Raw genomic sequence first — 18,213 nt, 5'->3', positions numbered from 1 at the left:
GACATCAAGAGATGGAGAATGCACCACTTTCCCTTTTAGTGAGTGCCAGGGGGCTCCATTTCCCCTTTCACTAGCTCCCCATTTACAGTGAGCCAGAGCAGTACCTGCAGCAGGGAGCGGGAGTTGCTGATGGCCTCAGAGGCACAGCCCCTTCAGTGTCTCAGGCACCTGGCGTAAGTGCCGGATCATGCGGAGCTGGTTCATCACTTTGGCCGTGACGTCCTCCTGCTGCAAGGGAACGAGAACCTGTCAGAGACTCAAACGCCCCGAGGAATCAGGGGGAATTAAGGGCACCTGGAACGGCAGTATTTCCACCCAGCACCTGCCCACCACTGAGGGATGAATTCACCTCCTGAACCCCAGAATGGAGTCTTATTGTCCTTTCTAGTAACCTCTAGTGCCAACTCCCTGATACCAGACACCTCTGTGTTCTTGGGGAACCAGGGTGCAGTCTCCAGCCTGACTCATGAAAGATACCCCCCACCACCACCTCTGCTTAAACTAAAACCCATCAGAGGAAAAAACTTGCAGAGAGCAGTGAAGGGCATTGGGTGACACACCTAGACCCCTCCTGACAAGGGTGACAAGATAAAGACATCTCCATTAGCATACAGAATGGAGAGCAGAGACAACTCCCCTAGCCTCATCTGCATGAAAGATGAGACAGGAAGACATCTCAATTTACATACAGAATGGAGAACAGAGAACCACAGAGAACTCTGGGACCAGAAAAAGCAGAGAAGCACTGCATCATGGGAATCTCTGCTCCAGATGCTAATGAACCTATGGCTGCACTCACCCGGCTCAGCAATTATCAGACCAATTCTATTAATGAATCCTTAATTGATATCCAAATACTGAAGTAGCCTAGTTGCATTGTGAGCTCCCTGGAAGAAAACACCACCCATAGCCAAGAGTGATCAGTTCCTATTGTCTAGTCTAAAGAAACCCCTTGAGTCATCAGTTTACCTATAAACAAATCTAGTGTTCTCCCTTGAACAACTGCAATTTCTCTACAAAAAACCCTACTCACTCTGTAGTCAGGGTTCTGATGCTTAGATCCAAACTATGCATCAGTTCCACTGGAACTCCAACTTCTCCTGGCTGATCGTGCTGGCGGCTCTGCCTGTCTCCTACATTCAGGACCCTCTGCAACCACCATCACCTGGGAACTGCGACCAGTTCAAGCCTCATGGAGTGGGTGAGATCCCCCCTCTTCCTCTCTCTGTGTTTTCCTTTCTACCTTAGGTATTAACCTTTAATAATGTATGTTATGTTGGTTTAGCTCTCCTTGTGTAGTTATCACTATTATTCAATAAATAACTTTTATGGTTAACTTGGTTGCTTCTCTCTCTGTTGCTGAATTTTACTCGTTTGTGTTTTTAGCTTCCCCCATTCACTCTACAGCAACGCTTCTTTTACCTAAACTAAAGATCCCTGCAGTGCCCAAAATACTGTGGGGTTTGCTCATCAAGTAGGTTACTGCCAGTACAATTGTGTTGGGGGAGTGGGGTTAGAGACGTGCTGAATCTGGGACGCATAAGGGTAACAGCTTGAAAGTGCTGCTTGACCCAGTCCATGGAGCCCAGGGGCATATAAGGAGAGGTAGCTTGAAAGTGCTGCTTCATCCAGCCCAGTGAGTCCAGAGACATATAAGGGGTCAGCTTGACAGTGCTGATTGACCCGGTCTGCTCACACTTGCTCTGTTAATGTATGTGTGGGTGTGTGGGTGTTCATCCGGTTCTGGGGCTGGAGTAACCCAGCCCTAGGGAGCCTAGGTCCTGCAGGATAGCTCCACTGGGAGGGGACTTGCAGAAGGGAGAAGTAGAGCTTCATATGAAAAAACAAGTGACACAAGCAGTACATTGATAGAATTACAGAACCCCCTTCCCCAGAAGAGTAACCCGAATAAATCAGCATACCCCAAAGAAATGGGCACATCTGGTAACACCCCCTCCTTGTAGGGTGAGTTCCTGCCACCTCCCCCTCAGTGCCCTTGACAGCTGATCCACCTCCAAACCATAGCTCAAGTTCTCAGAACCCTCTTCTCCACCCCCACCCAGGTTGGGCAGGGAGGCGGCTCTAGCAGGAGGGGCAGGAGGGATTCTGGCAGCAGTGAAGTGGGTTGCGGGGAGGTTGAGATCTTGCCCCAAGTCATCCCAGACACTAATGCTAAGCCACAGGATCGCAGCATCTAGTGTCAGTGGGGTTCACGTGGCTCAGACCAGACACCTGGGCTGGGGACCCGCCCCCATAGTACTGGTCGAGTGCGTGGCCCAGGGTGTTCACAGCCCCCTCCTCACCCCTCCCTGAGCCCAGCCTGGTGCCTCACCTGGAACAAAGCAGCAGCGCCCATCAGCCTCACTGCTGCCTGAGTCCCAGTGCTGCTGCTGTCCCCTGGGGAGTGTGCCGAGCTGCTGGTGCTGCGACAGGGATCCTCCACCTCCTGCCCTGGGGAGGCTGGAAGGTCCTCAGGGACTAGGCAGGGCGATGCCTCCTGCTGAGAATCAGGGCTGGGCTCTTGGGGCCGGTGCTTCCCACACAACAAGCCCCAGAGCCACCCTGCCCGGCTCCCCTTGTGGGCTGGGTCCTGCCTCACCAGCCGCATACTGGGCCAGCTCCATTTCGGCCTGGCCGGTGGCTCTCTCACCTCAGCGCCTGCGCCAGGAGTGGCTTTCCTCTGCCAGAAGGCTGGGCACTTCCACCTCCTCGCTCGGCGGGGAGCTCCTTCCCCGCCAGCAGGGACGGAGAAGCCGCTTTGCTCCTGGGGAAGATGGCAGCTGCTTCCCTCAGGCTCTGGGGCCACCTGCAGAGCCTTCTTCCTGAACTTCCTCAGGAGCCTGGACAGCCTGGAACCGAGCGGGGAGCAGGCGTGAGTCGGGGTCAAGGCAGCCTCTCACTAACCAGCCTTTTTGGTCCCTCCCCATCCCTGCCAAAGCCAGAGCCTGAATAAAGTGCTCTCTAATGAGCTCCAGACCGACAACAGTTCATGAACTGCGCAGAGACAATTAATGTAGAGAAGCAGCAAAATTCGTCAAACAGATGACTGGTTATGATTTATTTACTTGTTCTTAAAAGAGAACAACAAGGACCTGAGTCTCCTCCCTGTCAATAACCCCCTGCTCAACCAATCAGGGTAGAGACTGAGGGGCGGGAGGCTGAGAGTTCTCACCAGAGAGCCCAAAGGAAGGCCCAGGTCACTGGTAGGGATCACTGTCTGAAGACTATTTCAACCCCACTTTCTTGGGCGGACCTCCCACAATGGGAGATGCAGAGCACCCCCCGCAACATGCAACACACACACACACACACACTCACCACTCCTGGTGGTGGGAGGGGAACAGGAGAAAGGACAAAAGAAGTAAGAGATGAAGCGAAAGGAAGGAGGGATGGAGGAAAGGTAAAACGAAAAGGACAAACCCTAATGTCCCCAGTGATTCCACGGGACAAAATCCCAGGTGGGCTATAAAATTCTGCCACCTTGAACTAATGTTTTCCATGCCTGGAACTCAGCTGGCACCAGGTGGATCAGACTGAACAGGTTACAAACCTCTCCGAGGCTCTTACCTTCTCAACAGGTATGTCTGTTTTCTAGTAAAATCAGTAAAAGGAAAGGAGAAAACTCGAAAAAGGCTCCTCCTCGCGCTCACGTCCGTGAACCTTAATACTCTCTCAGTCCTGAATGAGAGACCTCGAGAGGGAGACTTGCTGAAGCAAAGCCACAGGGGTCCCTGAGGTTTCCCTGGCCCTGTGCTCCGTCCTGCCTCGCTGATGTCAGCATCTCTCTGTGAGGTCACCACCTCCCTACCACCTTTGACCAATAGGCTCAGGTCCTGCAAAAGGCCTTTGTGATGTCACTACCACACCTACCCATCCCCTGAAGTGCTAATGTCCTGCTGCTGGCCTAACACTTTGAAGGTTTGAGCTGCTCTCTGTGGATCACCCCACTCAATGTGTGTTCATTCTAGGAAGCAAGCCGGATAGACAGTAAAACATCAGAGGCTGCTCCCAATGCTACACTCAGTTTTTCCAAAATTAGTAGACTTTATGGCCAGAAGAGACCTTTAGAGCATCTCATCTAACCCCCTGCATATCATGGGCTTCCTTTATAGCACAACAGTTACTTTTTTGTAAAACACATTCCAGACATCCAGGATAAAATGATAAGGCGTATCATTGAACAGAGCGAGCAGCCCAACTAAACTGGCTGTGAGCTCCAGGAAATAATTATTCTAGTGGCAGGAAGTTGAAGCCAGACAAAATATGGTGCAAATTTTTCACCATGTGTGTACTTAAATCACTGGAACAAGGGACATGGTGGAGTCTCCATCTCCTGTAGTCCTTCAATCAGAATTGTAAGTCTCTTCCTTAAAAATAAATAAATTAATAAATAATTGCTCTAGCTCACCCATAAGTTACTGGGCTGGATGTAGGAATCACTGGGAGAAATTCTCTGGCCTGTGTCATACAGAGGGTCAGATTAAATGATCATAAAAGTGCCTTCTGGCCTTAACATCTATGACTCTATGGAATGTATGAGGGGCTGAGGATTAGAAACCTTAAGTGCCAAGTTGCAGTAGCAGGTGAGCAGTTACTCCACAGCCTTAGTAAGGAAGGGGAGGACATGCGGCCTATTGCCTCCCCCCCCCCCCCGCCCCCGCGCTCTCTGTCTCACACACACATTTGCGACCAGGATTCGTATGACAATTGTCTACAGAGATGACATAAATAAATAAAAATAAAATAAATTAATGGAGATATCCTATCTCCTAGAACTGGAAGGGACCTTAAAAGATCATGGAGTCCAGCCCCCTGCCTTCACTAGCAGGACCAAGTACTGATTTTGCCCCAGATCCCTAAGTGACCCCCTCAAGGATTGAACTCATAACCCTGGGTTTGCAGGCCAATGCTCAAACCACTGAGCTATCCCTCCCCCCATAGAGATGACAGATTGCGCCAGTGGTAAAAATAAGTGCCAGCAGCTTAAGCGTTAACAGTCTCAGACCCACGCAGATGAAGATTTAACAGCACTCAGTGCTGTAATTCTCTACTCATGCCTCTGGCCTGTTTGTTTGAGAAGTTCAGTTATTTATTGGGACAAGTTTAAAGAATGAAGCAAGGGTGATGCAGCAGTATATTGTATTTATAGTCTCTTTAAAATTAGTTGTTTAATCACCAGAAGGCCTCCCATTATCAGGGGTCTCTCACATGAAGTAGATACACGCAGAGGCTGTATGCTGAAAGTTTGTAGGAGCCATCTTGTCATGTTATAACGAGAGTTCTGGTTTAAACTTTATATCCCTGGTCCTGCTCTGTTTCCTGAATTCTGTAGCACACTCATAAGGAAGATACTCTCAGTTGCCTGGGAATGCTAGAAAGCAAGATACCCCTAGTGTAAATACGGTTATACTGGCAAAGCTGTGACCATTCCCCGTAAAACTTGATTTGCTCAGGGTGGGTGAAATAAGGTGGTACAAAGTCACTTTGCCGGTATAAACCATCAGGACCGTTTTGCTGGTATAGTTTATGTAGTCAGAAGAGGGCCTGAAACATAAGCCCTTGTATCAGAGGCCTGGTGTGAGGCCTGAGGCCTGAATTAGGGTGACCAGATGTCCCGATTTTATAGGGACAGTCCTGATTTTTGGATCTTTTTCTTATATGGGCTCCTATTACACCCCACCCCCGTCCCGATTTTTCACTGTCTGGTCACCCTAACCTGAACTAAAGTAGTTTTGTTGATATAAAGCAAAGAAGCAAAGTCGGGTTTTGCCTGCTTGCAAGCAGACAGAATCTGGCAAGAATAGGGCTGATATTGCAGAAACACACATTCCTAAGTAGTGTTAGGCACAAATATATGCAAACACATTCCAGAAAGGTGGCACCAAAACATCTGGATAGCAAACACGTTCCCCAAAGAGAACAGGAACATGCTGACCCATCTTAAGGAAAAAGTCAAGATGACAGCATGATGGATAGAGATTTTTTGATTGAACCAACATGTACAAGGTAATGGGTGGCTCCTGGATACATCAATGGGTGGCACTCTAATACGTCAGACGGTGGCACCCTGGTACATCAGGAGTAATGAGTAACTTGTTTGTATCTGTGTATAAAGATGTATCTCAGAGAGGGTGTCTTTGTCTGGCTGAGGGGAAAATGGAAAGTCGGGGCCATTCACTGAGCTGGTCCATTGCCACAGGCATACATGTGTTAGTGTACCTGTAACCATTGAGCCAGGGCATTAGTACCATGCCTCGTCAGCAATAAACCTGACCAAGTACCTTTGCTGAAAACTGAGTCTGTGAATTTATTGGGTGGTTCAATCACAGCCTGCTGTCTCTGCTATCTGCGCAGAGCTGGAAAGCACGCTGAAAGAACACACACACAGCCAAATATCTATCAACATCTGAAGACAGTGTACTCTGGCATAGCTACTAGGAACAAACTCCTAGGGTAGACCTGGGCTGTAGCACCATGGGTTGCTGCAGGTTTTCGTGACTACGTTGCTAAACAAAGACCTTGTGAAGCTGCAGTGATTTAACACAAGGTGTAAGTTGAAAACCATATAGTTAAACTGGTGCAAAAAGCCACATGAAACTGATTTTTGTGTAAGAGAGGCCTTTTGTTTTATCGTTTATTTTAACTCAGTTTGGAACAGGTTTAACTAAACCAGTGATAGCTGCCTTTAAACCAGGGGTCTCAAGGTCCCAGCCTGCGGGCCATCTGTGGCCCAAGAACCTCCCCACTGCGGCCTGCGGAGGAGAAACGCATGCAGACACGCTGCCAGCAATGTTTGCTGCAGGCGCGGCCCCTGCAGCTTCCATTGGCTGGGGGAGAGGGACAGAGATACCATCACTAATGGCTGGGCAGAGTCAGCCATGGAGGCAGCATCATTAGTTGCTGGGCAGAATCAGCCATGGAGGCAGCATCATTAGTTGCCGGGCAGAGTCAGCCATCGAGGCAGCATCACGTTTTTCCACAATGAATATAAACAAGTCAAAATACCAAACACAACTATCTGATGCACACCTTGCTGCAATCCTGAAGGTTTCAACTGCACAGTCACTGAGGCCAAACATCAACAAACTGACACAACTGAAGCATTGCCAGGTGTCTGGAAAACACTAAAAACTCTCTGGCAGGCGAAGAATTGTAAAAAGTTGCATAACAGTTTTATTATTTCTAAGAAACTCAAAATAAAAAAATACAATATAAATGTTTTCTTTTCTGAGCACCATCTTCAGTGACACTAGTGGCCCACTGGGAGGATTTGAGGACTGGCAGTGGCTCTAAGGTAAATTGAGTTTGAGACCCCAGCTTTAAACGGATGTAGGAGCGTCCACATAGGAGTTTGCACTCATCTAAATAAACTGGATTAAAAACCAATTTAATTTAAACTGATACAACTTTCCCATGTAGAGAAGGCCAGAGGCTCTAAGGCCTGGTCTACACTTAAAATGTAGATTGACACAGCTATGTCACTCAGAGGTGTGAAGAATTACAATAGAGTGCTTCTATTGAGCTAGCTCCTGTTGCTTGGGAAGGTGGATTACCTACAGCAATGGGAAAACCCTGCCATCGCTTTAGTCTGCATCTGCACTATGGGGTTGCAGCGGCATAGCTAGAGTGCCACTGTAGCCCCCCTAGTGTAGGAAAGCCCTAAGTCACATTCTGGCAGCCTCATTGTGAAAAGGCACCAGGAGCTGCTTGGCAGCTCTGCCTGGGGAGATCATGGTGTATTTATTACCTAACTGAATATTATCTCATTCTTTGCTGAGCAGTGGAAGCTGAGACCAAAAGGGTGAAATCCAACAAGGTTTATTACGACAACAATGAAGCAACACCCATATTTACACTTCCTGTTTCCTGTTGGCTTCTAAACAAAGACTACAGCTCTCAGCAATCAATGCTGGATCTAACAACACCACATTTCCCTCGTCTTAGAACAAACTCAATCTTACGGCAGTAATACTAATCCAATAACCTGCTACTATAATAAACATAAATAATGTAATTAGCAAATAAACAATAACTAAGAAGTAGTTATGTAACTGTAATTAGAATTCTAGTTATAATAGAAGACTGTTCCTTTAATAATTACAGAACACAGTCTCTAGCCAATACAGTTGGCTGTAAGACTCTGACAGCATATTTGTCAGGCCCAATATCCTGTCAGTTATCCTGTATTGTCAGCAGCAAAGGGCTAGTTAGATAGTCTGAAACATTGCACTATGTCTTAGTAAGCAGGGGCAAGATGAATAGTGCTCCAGACTGACCATCTGACAGCTTGTAAGCGTGAGGTCCTTGTGACGGGGTCCCTGGGGTGCAACATGGACTGTGGGACCACTGAGCCCTCTGTCCCTCCAACATGGGGTGCCCCTCACACTGTGATGCTGTGTCAAGCCACATACCCCTGGCAGGCACTACCCTTACACAGCCATCCATAGACAGCAACACACCCAGCTGAGTTACATGAATGCTTCTCCCAGTCATTCATGAACCAACAATAGGGAGGCTCCAGCCAATTCCCGCCCCAGCTCCCCAGCCAATTCCCCCCAGCTCCCCAGCCTTGCACCGCAGAGCTGTACCATCTTGCCCTGGTCAGAAGCCTAACCAGAATAAGTTCATTACCCAGACTGGCCCTGCTTCGATGTAAACTGAGCTGAGATTTCCCAAGCACTTCAACCAAACCACACTATTTTAGGTAAAATATAAACTACAGAAAGATAGATTTTAAGTGATTATAGGTAGCGAATGTAGAGATCAAAGTTGGTTACCTAAGAAATAAAAGTAAATTCACAATCTGAGTTCTATAAACTAAACAGGATAGTATAGTTCCTCAATACACAGGCTGGGACTCTTTTCCAGCCTGAAACCACCCTCCCACATACAAAGTCTTTGTCCTCCAAACATGTTTCCAGGTGTTGAGTTGTGGGGGGGAGTGAGGCCAAGTGATGATGTCACTTCCCCTCTTTTATAGTTTCTTCCAGCTTGTTGGAAAAATCCTTTGCTGTGGTGTGGGGATCAGGTAGTCTCCATTGGTCAAGCAGTCTCCATTGTCTACGTGTTCTCTCTGAGAAGTTTCCATTGTATACAGTTTCTGAGATCCTTTCCTTGATGGGTGTTGATGAGCCATTAACCCCTGTCTGCCTCCTCCATTGTTGCACCTGAAAGGTTGGTTGTGGGTGTTCCCAACCTCACAACATATTTCAGTAACACATACATAGCAAAACTTCATAACTTCCTATACCATGATAGCACATACAATCCAACAGGATATTAATGTTCAACAGATCAAGACTTTTAACATGATACCTCTCAAGGCAAACTTCGTACAAAACATATCATAATTCTATGACAGTGATGAATGTTGGGAGTTGATGATGGGAGTTCCAGAGTGCTACTCTGAGGTACGGAGTGTCATAGTCCTTTTTAGAAACAATTTTCAGTGGGGAAGTGAACCTGGGTTCTCCTTTTCCTAACATTCCAGGTTTTCATACTTCTATAAACAAGCCACATTTGAATTTCAGTTCTCTGACCCCACAGCATTTATCTGCATCTTATATTTTTGTGGTTTTCATTGAACTGTTTGTCTGATATCCGGCAGCAATGATATATCAGATATAGGCCCATGTAATCCAGCAATGTTTAATTTAGCATGCATCTCTCTACCGTGCAATAATTCAGCAGGTGACTTTTGTGTTGTGGCATGGCGTGTAGCCCTGTAGATTTAAAAGTAATCGTAGTGAAGGTTGTCCACACTTTTCTTTCCAGCATAGCTGTCTCCAGACTGTCTTTCAAACTTCTATGGAATTGTTCAATTTCTCAATCAATTTGATTGTAATACATGATTATTTTCTACATGTAATGTTAAAGTGTCATAGAATCGTAGAAGATTAGAGTTGGAAGAGTCTTCAGAAGGTCAGCTAGTCCAACCCCCTGCTCAAAGCAGGACCAATCCCCAATTAAATCATCCCAGCCAGGGCTTTGTCAAGCTGGGCCTTACAAACCTCTATGGATGGAGATTCTACCACCTCCCTAGGTAACGCATTCCAGTGCTTCACCACCCTCCTAGTGAAATAGTTTTTCCTAATATCCAACCTAGACCTCCCCACTGCAACATGAGATGATTGCTCCTTGTTCTGTCACATGCCACCACTGAGAACAGCCGAGCTCCATCCTCTTTGGAACCCCCCTTCAGGTAGTTGAAGGCTGCTATCAAATCCCCCCTCAGTCTTCTCTTCTGGAGACTAAACAATCCCAGTTCCCTCAGCCTCTCCTCATAAGTCATGTGCTCCAGACCCCTAATCATTTTTGTTGCCCTCTGTTGGACTCTTTCCAATTTTTCCACATCCTTCTTGTAGTGTGGAGCCCAAAACTGGACACAGTATTCCAGATGAGGCCTCACCAATGTCGAATAAAGGGGAACGGTCACGTTCCTCGATCTGCTGGCAATGCCCCTACTTATACAGCCCAAAATGCCGTTAGCCTTCTTGGCAACAAGAGCACACTGTTGACTCATATCCAGCTTCTCGTCCACTGTGACCCCTAGGTCCTTGCTAAAAGAACAGGAGTACTTGTGGCACCTTAGAGACTAACAAATTTATTAGAGCATAAGCTTTCGTGGACTACAGCCCACTTCTTTGGATGCATATAGAATGGAACATATATTGAGGAGATATATATACACACATACAGAGAGCATGAACAGGTGGGAGTTGTCTTACCAACTCTGAGAGGCCAATTAAGTAAGAGAAAAAAAACTTTTGAAGTGATAATCAAGCTAGCCCAGTACAGACAGGTTGAAAGAAGTGTGAGAATACTTACAAGGGGAGATAGATTCAATGTTTGTAATGGCTCAGCCATTCCCAGTCCTTATTCAATCCTTTGTTGATTGTGTCTAGTTTGCATATCAATTCCAGCTCAGCAGTCTCTCGTTGGAGTCTGTTTTTGAAGTTTTTCTGTTGTAATATAGCCATCCGCAGGTCTGTCACTGAATGACCAGACAGGTTAAAGTGTTCTCCCACTGGTTTTTGAGTATTATGATTCCTGATGTCAGATTTGTGTCCATTAATTCTTTTGCGTAGAGACTGTCCGGTTTGGCCAATGTACATGGCAGAGGGGCATTGCTGGCACATGATGGCATATATCACATTGGTAGATGTGCAGGTGAACGAGCCACTGATGGTATGGCTGATGTGATTAGGTCCTATGATGATGTCACTTGAATAGATATGTGGACAGAGTTGGCATTGGGGTTTGTTACAAGGATAGGTTCCTGGGTTAGTGGTTTTGTTCAGTGATGTGTGGTTGCTGGTGAGTATTTGCTTTAGGTTGGGGGGTTGTCTGTAAGCGAGGATAGGTCTGTCTCCCAAGATTTGTGAGAGTAAAGGATCATCTTCAGGATAGGTTGTAGATCTCTGATGATGCGCTGGAGAGGTTTTAGTTGGGGGCTGAAGGTGACAGCCTCCTGTTCTTTTTGCGGATACAGACTAACACGGCTGCTACTCTGAAAGTAGTCTTGCTGACCATCTAGCAATCTGGCCTCCCACTCATCCAAGTCCTTTAGAAGTTAACAGTGTCGTCAAAGAGCTATGATCTGTATGCGACTTGAAAGTCTGGCCCCAGAGCTAAGTTCTCCATTTTTCCATAGTCCATAGCAAGCAAGTGCTTTCTTTTCAACAGATGAATACTTCCTCTCAGCTTCTGTAAGTGTTCTTCAAGCAAATGCAACAGTGTCCTCCATGTTGTCATCCTGGATTTGAGTAAGTGTTGCTCCCAGTCTGTAGTCTGAGGCAGGGTCAAACAATGCAAGTGCTGGACTATTTTCAATCAAATCTTTCACTGTTTCAAAACAACTTGTGCAACAGTCATCCAGGCCAAGCTCGAGATTCCCTGGAGTATGTTTGTAACGGTGACTGAAGTGTTGTTCAGAATAAACTTGGCATACCATGACATAAAAACTAAGAAAGCATGTAAGGTTTGTGTGTCTCTTGGAGGTGGTGGTTTTTAACCACCATGATGTGGTCCAGGTCAGGTTTCAATCCAGTCTCCAAAATTATGTGCCCCAGAAATAACAACTCTGTTTGTCAGAATTGGCATTTGGCGAAATTCAGTTTCAGCCCTGCAATTTTGATGTGGTTTAGTACTAGGGTGACCAGATGTCCCGATTTTATAGGGACCGTCCCGATTTTTGGGTCTTTTTCTTATATAGGCTCCTATTAACCCCCACCCCCTGTCCTGATTTTTCACACTTGCTGTCTGGTCACCCTATTTAGTACTGCATGGAAATGTTTTTCATGTTCCTCGCAAGTCTTCCCAAACACAATAATTTCATCCAAATAATACTGGACTCCAGGCTGATTCTTCAGAATCACTGACATTATTCTTTGGAAAATGCTGGGTGCCAATACAAGTCCGTATGGTGCATGTTTCAAGTGGAATAGATCCTCAAGTGTAATAATGCTGTGAGATCTCTCTGTCCTCCTGTAGTATAACTTGGTGATATGCATTCTGTAGATCGAGAGTAGAAAATGTCTTTGTGTCACAAAGATCCACCAATGCTTCTTCTATGTGTGAGTGGATAGCTGTCAATCACAATGGCTTTATTAGGCTCCCTTAAATTTATGCTAAGACAAACACCTCCAGTCTTTCTCTTTATCACTACTATTGGTGAGACTCATTCAGATGATGCAATCTCTTCAATAACACCATTTTGTACTAATTTTTTAACCTCTTGTGCTACAGAATCCCTGACGGAGAATGGTAGAGAGGGAAATTCTGTCATACAGCTGTCACTTGAGGTCAAAATTTAATTTCGTGAGCAAATCCAAATGCACAGCCACTGGGGCTCCTCTGTACCATCCTCGTTAAGAGCAGAGACCAGAGTTTGTGCTGTAGTGGTGCCAGGTGGGGTAAAAGCAATGTGCCCATTGCCTGCCTACATGTTTAGTGAGGGAAACAAATCGCTGTTTAGGATAGCAGTACCCCTAGGCATAGGACAGAATTCTGCCGGTACACATTATGTATCAAATGTCAGGGTTGCAGGTAGTCAACCAAGCACAGGGATGTGGTTCATCAAGTAGCACACTAGGTGTAAGCTCAGTTCAGTAACTGATACATGTCCAAAGTATTGCAAGCAAATCAATTCAGGTAGTCTAGAAACTGCTGAGCCAGTGTTCAACATTCCTTCCACCACCTGGGGCTTCACTCCTGCTGCAGAGACATGAACAGCACACGTTATTTTATCCAGTGTCTGTGGAGCTGCTTCCATCCACACCCAATGCAGTAAGTTACCTCTGGCATGGTAAGCGCACGTACTCGTTGATTAGGATGGGTTGCTTTAGCATACCTTAGGGAAATGTCCGCTCTTTTTGCAGGCCACTGAGCTCCCTCTGCAAGCTTTCCAGTATAGTCCAGGGATCGGCAACCTTTGGCACACAGCCTGCCAGGGTAAGCCCCTGGCGGGCCTGGCTGGGCTGGTTTGTTTACCTGCTGCGTCCACAGGTTCGGCTGATTGCGGCTCCCACTGGCTGCGGTTCACTGTCCCAGGCCAATGGGGGCTGCAGGAAGCGGCGCAGCCCGAGGGATATGCTGGCCACCCTTCCCGCAGCCCCCATTGGCCTTGGATGGTGAACCGCGGCCAGCGGGAGCTGCGATCGGCCAAAGCAGCGGATGCGGCAGGTAAACAAACTGGCCCAGCCTGCTAGGGGCTTTCCCTGGCAGGCCACATGCCAAAAGTTGCCGATCCCTGTGTAGTCTGTAGTGGGGTGTTACATTCACAGTGGTGACATTCTTTTCCTTGTGTGTTTTGAAATCACTGGGCATGTTACTTCTCATTTACATTGCCCTTGTAATTTTTCAGTTGCCTTGTTGTAGTCCAGATGTAGTGGTTGCACGGCTTGCATCGCACCTGCTGTTCCCTGAGCTCATTATATTCACCTCCACCATTGCTGATTCGATGTGATTAGCAATGGTTACAGCTTTCTGCCATTTCAATTCTGGTTCAAGCAGTAGATGTTCTCTAATACGAGGCACAGCTGTTTTCTCCATGAGCCGATCTCAAATAATTTCATCTGCCATGTTGCCAAAAATCACATGTGACAATCAGTTCCCTTAAAGCAGCAATATACTGATCTGTCAATTCCCCTGGTTTCCACGCTGGTGGAATTTATAGCATGCAGCTACCACATTCACTTTAGACACACACAGAAATGAATGCAGAGAGTGCTGTATCATATTTATTATTCAGAAGGGAAGAGTGTAACATATAGCTGCCCTTCTGCTCCAAGGCACTTAAATAAGCAAAGCACATTTTCTTACTTCAGAGAGTTCTCTGTCATTAGCTGCAAGGACATCGTACTCAGATACTCTTATCCAAGCATTAAAAGCAATTGGAAGCTCTCCTAGGCTTTGAAGAAAGGGTGCAGGTGGATTCAGTGGTAGGAGAGCCATCCTAGTCACCACTTTGTTGAGCAGTGGAGGCCGAGACCAAAAAAGTGAAATCCAACATCAAACAGCTCCAGAAGCAGCTGCTGCAGCAGCCCCTGGCCTCAGCACATACAGATGCGCTTACCCTTCCTGCTAGTTCTCTAACCTCAAAGACTACAGCTCCCAGAAATCAATCCTGTATCTAGCAATATCACACGGGGCTCTGCTAGGCCTTGTTTGCACACTGGGGGGAGTTGGGTTGGGGACTCTCAAGTATTCATAGAATGTCCCCACAAAGCATGGCAGGGAGGCAACTGACAATTCATTCTCTAATCAAAGAATCTGCATTGCCTTTGTTGTAATAACCTGGAGCTACCCCCTCTCTGAGCCCTGAGTATTTTTCCAGGGGAAACCCCTCACGTCACACGAGTCCCAAAGTGGATTTGGATCTCAGTCAGCGTAGGTCAAAGACAAAGAAACATAATCAAAAGAAGAAAGAAAAGATCTGGTCCTGCTGCTGTAGATGCTGCTCTCTCTGTAGTTTCCAGCCCTTTCTAGGATGGACACTTCAAGTCATCAGAAAAGGATGTTTCTCTTTCTCCTGCAAACACCCTTAGAAGTTGTGTGGCAAGAAACAAGAGCTGATTTTCAAGCATTTTTCTTCACCTTTTTATCTCCTCTTCTGTTTTCTCCAAAATTAAAGGTCTAATAGTCTTTAAAAGTCTTTCACAGGTTCATTCACAGATTCATAGATTCCAAGGCCAGAAGGGACCATTATGATTCTGACAGCAGATCTTTTAGAAAAACAGCCAATCTTGATTTTAAAATTGCCAGTGAAGGAGACACCACTACAACCCTTGGTAAGTTGTTCCAATAGTTCAGTGATTCTCAAACTTTTTTGTTTGGGGACCACTTGAAAATTGCTGAGGGTGTCAGCGGACCACTTAACGATCTTTCCAAAAGTTGTTGTACAATTAACTAGCTATTGTAAAGCGCGTTGGATAAAAAAACACCTTAATAATAATTAACATTTTTTTTTGTTCTACAAATAAAAGCACACAACTCATATTTTAATATCAGTATTCTTACCTTTCTAATGCGATGGATGTGCCTCTCTCCCCCACCACAGCCGACAGGGCAGGAATAATTAACAATCAAACCCAGTGTCTTCATTTTAATTTCAAGGGTCAGTTTCCATATTATTCTAAATAAGGAGGATTTTTGGTCACATATTTGCAGATTTACTATGAAACAAGCGATTTTCTGTCTTTATCGAGTACTTCTATGCTTTGCCCTAGGGAGAAGGCTAATGAAAAAGAAAAGCAAACAGGGTGAGGCAGTGAAGTAGCTTCCTGCTCTGTAAAGCCTCCATCACACACACCACATGCTAGTCAAGGGCTGTTAGAAAGAGTTCTTGGTTTCCCAGTTTGTAATCCAGGGATGACAACACACTCCTGCCTTTGAACCTGTGAAGGAAAAGCCCTGCAGAGGGGCTCAACCGGTCATGTTGATGGTGCCAACACTTGACCCCAATTCCCCGCACAGCTTTGATGGCTGCTTGTTTTGGTGCCCTTAGGAGCCTCAACTGCTAATGAACAGCGCCCGGACACTTGTTTGTGCTGCAGACTTTGTGGAGAGTGATTCCCAAGGGCTCTGGGCTCAGAGGGCAGCAGCATGGCCTGTACATGACTGGGCCCATAGAGCAGTGGTTCTCAAACTTTTGTACCGGTGACCCCTTTCACATCGCAAGCCTCTGAGTGCCACCCCCATTATAAATTAAAAACGTTTTTATACATTTAACACTATAATAAATGCTGGAGGCAAAGCAGGGTTTGGGGTGGAGGCTGACAGCTTCCAACCCCCCATATAATAACCTCCCGACCCCCAGTTTGAGAACCCCTGCCCTAGAGGGTCTGGCCGGGCTGCTGCAAGCCCTGGTGCACTTGAGCAGGGCCCCACACAGGCGCTGGGTGTTCCCAGGCCAGGGCCTGGCCCAGCCCCTGGGGAACGGGCAGCGCAGGCAGTACAGCTAGATAGGCCCACGGGGTGGCTCCCTGGCACTGCCGGACTGCAGCTGCAGGCTATAGGGCGCCGCCAATCCCCCAAGAGCCACAAACTGAGCTCGCGGGGGGAACGGGGGAGAGGAGGAACAAGAGGATATGTTGCCCCGGTGCTCCCTCTATTAGAGTCTAACCTGGAACAGTTACTGGAAGTTATATTGCCCCGGTGCGCTCAATATTAGAGTCCAACTGGGAACAGTGACCGGACGTGACAGCACTCAGTAGCCCCTCTAACAGATTCCCAACGGGAACAGTGGGCGGAGGTTGCTCCTCTTCCATACCTGGGGGATTGGGAGCTAGTGGAGAGGGGGAGGCCTGGCAGCATTGAGACGGGGGGCACCTGGCAAGTATTAGGGTGTGGGGGGAGTGAGGAGGGGCAGCGTGGGGGGGGGTCCCTGCTGCAGTGCAGCAAGCTGGACCCTGCACCCCCGCGCGCACTGGGGATGGTGCAGAGCGGCGAGCGGGGCAGGGAGACATCTCCCGGGGGGTGCTTCCCAGCAAGGGCGGCCCCTCCCCAGCGTCACAGTAGCTTTCGCTTTCGGCCTCGCACCACCGGCCCCTCACTCTAGAAATGGGAAGGCGGGGCCGGGCTTGGCAGCAGCTAATGGGAGATGGAGTCAGGGGAGAAACTACATCTCCCATGGTGCCATGGGGTCCGCAGTGGCAGATGGGAGATGGAGGCAGGGGAGACACTACATCTCCCATGGTGCCATTGGGCCCGCAGTGGCTGATGGGAGATGGCGGCAGGGGAGACACTACGTCTCCCATGATGCATTACCTCACTCCCCACCCCGCTGCTTCTTGCAGGGGTAGTCTCACAGGGTTATTGAGCTATGGCCCTGGGATTTCCCCTCCCCTGCCTAGAGCCCCCCAACCCCAGGCCCCGTAGGGTTTGCAGGTGGGGTCAGGGCCGGCTCTAGGTTTTTTGCTGCCCCAAGCAAAAAAAATTTTGGCTGCCAACTCCCCCCCCCCCAACTGAACCCTCCTGCCGCCCCAGCCCTGGGTCACTGGTAACTCACTCCCAGGGCAGGTCATTCAGCAGGAATTTTGGATGTTCACAGAACACAGACAGGATTGGTTCCCATATGGTTACAGAACTGCAGTAAAGTGGAACATTTTTCAGCTTGTGTGATTGGAGGATATCTGGATGCATATTATAAGACTGTCCTACATAAATGAGGAAAAGTTGAGGTGCCTTTATTATTCTTTTGTTCCATTCTTTGTTTCTATGGGGAATTTGCCAATGCAATATTACTGTCTTCCTTTCAAAGAAATAAAACTAAAACTAAAAAAAAAAAAGCAATGGCTGTTGAAAATAGCAATTTCAGTCCTAATAACCACTGGGAAGCATTTCTTGCTCAATTTATTCTACTTTTTCTACAGCAAGTTACAGTGGATCAGTAGATTTGATTTGGGGGAAATGAAGTAACAGCTGCCCAAATTGCGCTTGAGCACTCCTGAATTTTGAGGGTGTTCAAATCTGGAAGGCAGGTGCTAGATTCCCTTTCTGAATATTAGCTATATCTGGAAAAAGAAAAGTCAGTTTCTGCTTCCATGGCTCAGAAGTGTAAATCCTCCTACGTGCCTGGTACTGTATCTAAAGCTGCCCAGGTCCTAGTAGAGCGTACCCTCCCTTACTTTTCCGTTTAAATTCTAGTGGGATCCACATACCTCCCTTGCTAGGCTTCAGATAGAGAGGTGCACTGTCCATTTAGTCCACCCA

General features: G+C 47.3%; 1 long non-coding RNA gene across 1 annotated transcript; it reads right to left on the bottom strand.

The window, feature by feature from the left end:
• Positions 1 to 174: 174 nt before the first annotated feature.
• LOC128826407 (uncharacterized) lies at positions 175 to 16,269 on the bottom strand. The gene is made up of 3 exons (XR_008442839.1): positions 15,520 to 16,269; positions 2,651 to 2,849; positions 175 to 228 (listed from the first exon to the last, which is right to left on the bottom strand). It is a non-coding gene; the product is annotated as an uncharacterized LOC128826407 (long non-coding RNA).
• Between the last annotated feature and the right edge of the window lie 1,944 nt (positions 16,270 to 18,213).

Source organism: Malaclemys terrapin, chromosome 20, assembly GCF_027887155.1.
Source record: "Malaclemys terrapin pileata isolate rMalTer1 chromosome 20, rMalTer1.hap1, whole genome shotgun sequence".
Taxonomy (NCBI): Eukaryota; Metazoa; Chordata; order Testudines; family Emydidae; genus Malaclemys; species Malaclemys terrapin.
Note: the sequence above shows the minus strand (reverse complement) of the source record. Positions and strands in the feature narration are given on the sequence as shown.